This window comes from Lathyrus oleraceus, chromosome 6 (assembly GCF_024323335.1).
Source record: "Lathyrus oleraceus cultivar Zhongwan6 chromosome 6, CAAS_Psat_ZW6_1.0, whole genome shotgun sequence".
NCBI lineage: Eukaryota > Viridiplantae > Streptophyta > Magnoliopsida > Fabales > Fabaceae > Lathyrus > Lathyrus oleraceus.
The window spans coordinates 150,698,253-150,703,807 of record NC_066584.1 but is presented as its reverse complement, the minus strand read 5'-3'; positions in this window follow the sequence as shown (position 1 = coordinate 150,703,807).

Below are 5,555 nucleotides of genomic sequence, written 5' to 3'. Positions count from 1 at the left end.
GTAGTGCGAAAGTCGTTCAAGTGTAAGATTTGATACGATTGTTATGCGATACTACACTCATAAGAGTCTCTCTTGAGAATATTTTTGGAATACGAGTAGTCGTTTATCCGATAATATCCGAAAGATGGGATGATGACTCTAGGAACCTCTTGTAGAACATGTTTGGCAGGTTTAAACCCTAGTACACTCCCTTTGGGTGGTTCTTAACCGAGACCCCATGCTCGTGACTTGCAACAAACCCTTGATTCATGGTTGATCTGTTCATGTGTCCTTAATATCAATGGAACTTGGGTGTTGATAAGGTGTAAACCATAATCCACCAAAATGGATGATTGATATTAAGGACGACATGGTCCATCCCATGACCTTTGTTTGGTGTGCTTTGCTTGATCCTTGAGTGTGATTGTTGCATTCATGCATTCATGCACCCACTCTGCATCCATATTATCAATAATAAGAGAATTTTCAAGGAACTTAAGAGGTCTATTTGCAAATTTTCAGACATGGAAAGACAAAGAAGGAATACAAAGAAGTACAGTTTTAGACAACCCGACTTGAAAGAGCTAAGGAATTTGACATCCTATGTATTAGATCCCTTGGGTTTCAAGGCTCGTTTTGGGAAGCTTCTATCTATTCTGACTACTCAAGTGGACGAAGGACTGATGAGTGTATTGGTGCAGTTTTATGATCCCTTGTACCGTTGCTTCACAATCCCGGATTTTCAGCTTTTGCCCACGCTTGAGGAGTATGCCTACCTTGTGGGTATACCTATTCTAGACCAGTTGCCATTCAGTGGCTTAGAGAGTATTCCTACTTCTCAAGAGATAGCTGCTATATTGCATATAGATGAATCTCATGTTGGTGCTCGTATGACTACCAAAGGTGGAATTCAAGGTCTCCCTTCTGAGTTCCTCATTGCTCAAGCTATTATGTATGGGAAGGCCATGAGTGAGGACGCCTTTGAATCCATATTCGTACTTCTCATCTATGGGTTAGTGTTATTCCCCAACATCGATAAGTTTGTGGATGTGAACGCTATTAGGATTTTCTCTACTCTTAATCCCGTTCCAACTCTGTTGGGTGACACTTACTTTTCTTTGCATATGAGGAATGCAAAGGGCGGTGGTACCATTGTGTGTTGTTTGCCTCTAATGTACAAGTGATTTATTTCGCACTTGCCGCAGACGTTCGCCTTCAAGGAGAACAAAGGATGTCTACGGTGGTCCACGAGACTCATGTCTCTCACTAATGATGATATCTTTTGGTACAACCGTGTATATGATGGTGTGCAGATCATTGACTCTTATGGTGAATTCTCTAATATGCCTCTTCTTGGTACATGTGGTGGGATTAACTACAACCCTATTTTGGCACGTCGTCAGCTTGGGTTCCCCCTAAAGGTTAAACCTAATAACATTCTGTTAGAGGGTGTGTTCTTTCAGGAGGGTAAAGATCCCTAGGGCTTGAAGGGCAGGATGGTCCGCGCTTGGCGCAAGATCCATAGGAAAGGAAGGAAGGAGCTAGGTCCGAAGAACTGTATCGCTTTGGAGCCTTATACTTCTTGGGTTAGGAGGAGAGCTTCTGAATACCTCATGCCTTACGAGTATCCGAGACCTACACCTTTGGTTGTGGCTGGGCCTTCAACCCTCTCTGACCAAGGAGTAAAGGAGTTGAGAGACGAAGACCGTTCACGTGCTTGGGTCTGTGAATGAGAGGAGTTGCTTCAGCAAATCAAGGAGAAGGATGCTTTGATAGAGTTTATTGAGCATCAGGTTATTGATGATCCTGATGATGCATGGACTTCTCTACTTCGTCAGTCTTCCAAGTTTTGGAAGAGGAAGTACGATCGACTCGCCAAAGAGAAGGCCGATATGGAGGCAGCCTACGAGAAGGAGGTGAAGAGGCTTCGTGCATCTTATCTTCCTGTGTCCAAAGCTTTAGACGACTGTTTCTAGGGATCCATAGGATGTTCATTTTCCTTCTCTCTTGTATTGTATTTGGTTACCAAAACTGTGCTTCTTTGGTGTAAAAATATTTCCAGATATTATTGACGAGATATTTCCATATGTGATAAATGTTTAATATTTCCAATATTTGCAAATAGAACTCTAAAAGTTCCTCCGATAAACAAAAAACAAATCATATGCACAAGCATTGCATGCATCATGTGCATAAGCAGGTTTTGCTCCAGGCTTCTTGTTCTATGGTCTAACTCTGTGTTCTTCATTTATTTTGAAGACAAGCTGACTCACCAGTACTACACCAGAGCCAACATTTCAAGACTGATGGATCATTTGGAACAAGAGAACCGCGAGCTGAAGGAGGAAGTAGCCAGATTGACTTCCCTGATGGAGTCATTCATGGCTACCCAGAGCCAGTCTTCTCCGACACCTTCAACTCCTCCCCAGAGGATAGTAATTTCTGAGATTGTCTCTTCAACTGTGCCTGTGGCCAGCACACACTTTGCTCCAACGGCCATGCCAGCCGGATTCCCGTGGGGAATGCCTCCTAATTTCATGCCTGAGGGTCCTGCACCCACCTTTGCTTCTCTGCCGACATCTAGCCCGGTCCTTGTTGTTCCTCCTCTTGTCGTGCATACTATGCCCAGAGTAGACGACACCATCTATCATTCTGAGCCGTATGAGGGCCCGGATGTCTATGAGAAAATGGACGCTATGAACGATCAATTTCTTGAGCTCCACAAGGAATTGAAAACTCTCAGAGGAAAGGATCTTTTTGGCAAGTCTGCTGCCGAACTCTGCTTGGTTCCTAATGTGAAGATCCCTGTGAAATTCAAGGTCGCTGACTTTGAAAAATACAAGGAAAATACTTGCCTTCTCAGCCACCTGGTTATGTATGCCAGGAAAATGTCGACTCAGACCGACAACGACCAACTGCTCATCCACTACTTTCAGGACAGTTTGTCCGGTGCTTCCCTACGTTGGTATATGGGCTTGGACAGTGCGAACATTCGATCCTTCAACGACCTTGGTGAAGCCTTCGTCAAGCAATTCAAATACAATATGGATATGGCTCCCAATAGGGATCAATTGAGGGCCATGTCCCAAAAGGACAAGGAAACATTCAAAGAGTACGCCCAGAGGTGGCGAGAGGTAGCAGCACAAATCGTGCCACCGCTAGAAGAGAAATAGATGACCAAGATCTTTTTGAAGACCTTTAGTTCTTTTTACTATGAGCGGATGATTGCCAACGCTCCTTCTGACTTCACCGATATGGTGAACATGGGAATGTGTCTGGAAGAAGGGGTCAGGGAAGGGCGCCTGACCAGAGAAGAAGGTTCTTCTGCCAAACGTTATGGGGCGTTTGCAAATAAGAAAGAAGGTGAGGCACATGCTGTGACCTCCCATATGAAACCAAGAAGACCCTCTGTAAGGAGGAAGGTCGTGCGTCCTGCCGATATAACCAGCACCAGGTGGCTCATATAGCGCCTGTCTTCAGAGATATTCAGCAATATCAGCAACACAACAATAATCAGCAACAACCACATCCGCAATATCAACAACAACAGCACCGTCCTCAATAGTAGGCCTACCAGCCTCGAAACAGTAATCAAACCAGCACAAGTTACGAGAGGAAAAGGATCACCTTTGATCCTATTCCAATGACGTATGCAGAACTATATCCCTCTTTAATAGAGAGGAAGTTGATTACGCCGCGAGACCCACCGGCTATACCTACTAACCCCCAAGTGGTGGTATAATCCCGAATTATAATGTGTTTATCATTCCGGTGCTCTGGGCCACGATGTGAAAAATTGCTACCCTTTGAAGACCAAGGTTCAAGACCTTGTAAGATGTGGTATTCTGTGTTTCGAGGACGTAGGTCCTAACGTGAAGAAGAACCCATTGCCCGAGCATGGGAAATCTGTCAACATGGTCCAGGGCTGCCCTGGCAAGTACAAGGTCAAATACGTCGGTCATATTCGACAATCTCTGGTTGAGATGCATCGTTTGCTGTGTGATTATAGTCATTACGAGCATGATCACGATAGATGTCGAGTCTGTTCTGTTAACCAAAGAGGTTATCGCCAGGTGCGTAAAGATGTTCAAGAAATGCTGGATGAGGGAGTCATTGAGATCCTTCAAAATAGAAATGTTGACGAAGATGCTAATGAAGTCAACGTAATTTCTCTAGTATTCCGGATCCCCGAGCCTGTTATCATCAAGTATGATGGTAGCAAGCCGAAGGTTTCTCTTTCTTTAACCATTAAGCCAGCTGGCCCTGTACCGTATTCTTCTGAGAAGGCGGTCCCTTATCGCTACAATGTTGTAGCATTGGAGAATGCGAAAGAGGTGCCCCTGCCCTCTTCATCTGTTGTTAATATTGCCGACATCAACGGCCTGACCCGCAGCGGTTGTGTTTTCTCGGCTCCACCGAAGCCGCAAGCTGATGCTCGAAGGAATGATACCGCTGATTATACTGAACGCCCGATTGGGAATGCTGTGAATGCTCTGAATCTGGAACTTGTTGCTAAGCCTACCTCTACGTTGAAACATTCTGTCTCTGTTGGCCCGAGTGGCAATACGAAAGAAGACTGTGATGAGATGCTAAGGTTTATCAAGAGAAGTGAGTACAACGTTGTAGATCAGCTTCTACAGACGCCATCCGAAATCTCTGTACTATCCTTGTTGATGAATTCAGAACCACACCGAGAAGCTTTGCAAAAGGTGTTGGATGTGGCGTATGTGGATCACGATGTCACAATTGAGCAATTCGACAGTATTGTTGCAAACATTACCGCTTGTAACAATTTAAGTTTTTGTGATGCTGATCTCCCCGAGGAGGGAAGAGACCACAGCCTGGCATTACACATATCTATGAGCTGCAAAGATGACGCCATGTCCAATGTGTTGGTGGACATTGGGTCATCATTTAATGTCTTACCAAAACCCACTCTTGCAAAGTTATCATATCAAGGGCCTCCTATGAGGCAGAGTGAAGTAGTTGTGAAGGCTTTCGATGGGTCTCGCAAAACTGTGATTGGAGAGGTTGATCTCCCAGTCAAAATCGGACCAAGTGATTTCCAGATTACCTTCCAGGTTATGGACATTCACCCATCATATAGATGTCTCTTAGGCAGACCATGGGTTCACGAGGTAGGTGCCGTGACATCCACCCTACACTAGAAACTGAAGTTTGTGAAAAATAAGAAGCTGGTGGTGGTAGGGGGAGAAAAGGCTCTCTTGGTTAGCCATTTGTCTTCTTTCTCTTATATAGATGTTGAGGATGAAGTTGGAACGCCGTTCCAAGCTTTATCTATTGTTGAACCTGTTGAGAAGAGAACTTCTTCATTTGCTTCCTATAAAGATGCTAAGTTGGCCATTGAGCATGGTGCAACTACTGGTTTGGGGCAAATGATTAAGTTGGAGGACAACAAATCCCGATCTGGCATAGGCTTTTCTTCTGGTGTCTTCAACAAGCAAGGGTTGTTCAAGAATGGTGGATTTATCCACACCGGTCAAGACGAAGAGGCTGCTGCCATTCTGGAAGAGGATGAAGAGGATTCTAGCAACTTCATCATCCCTGGAGGGATC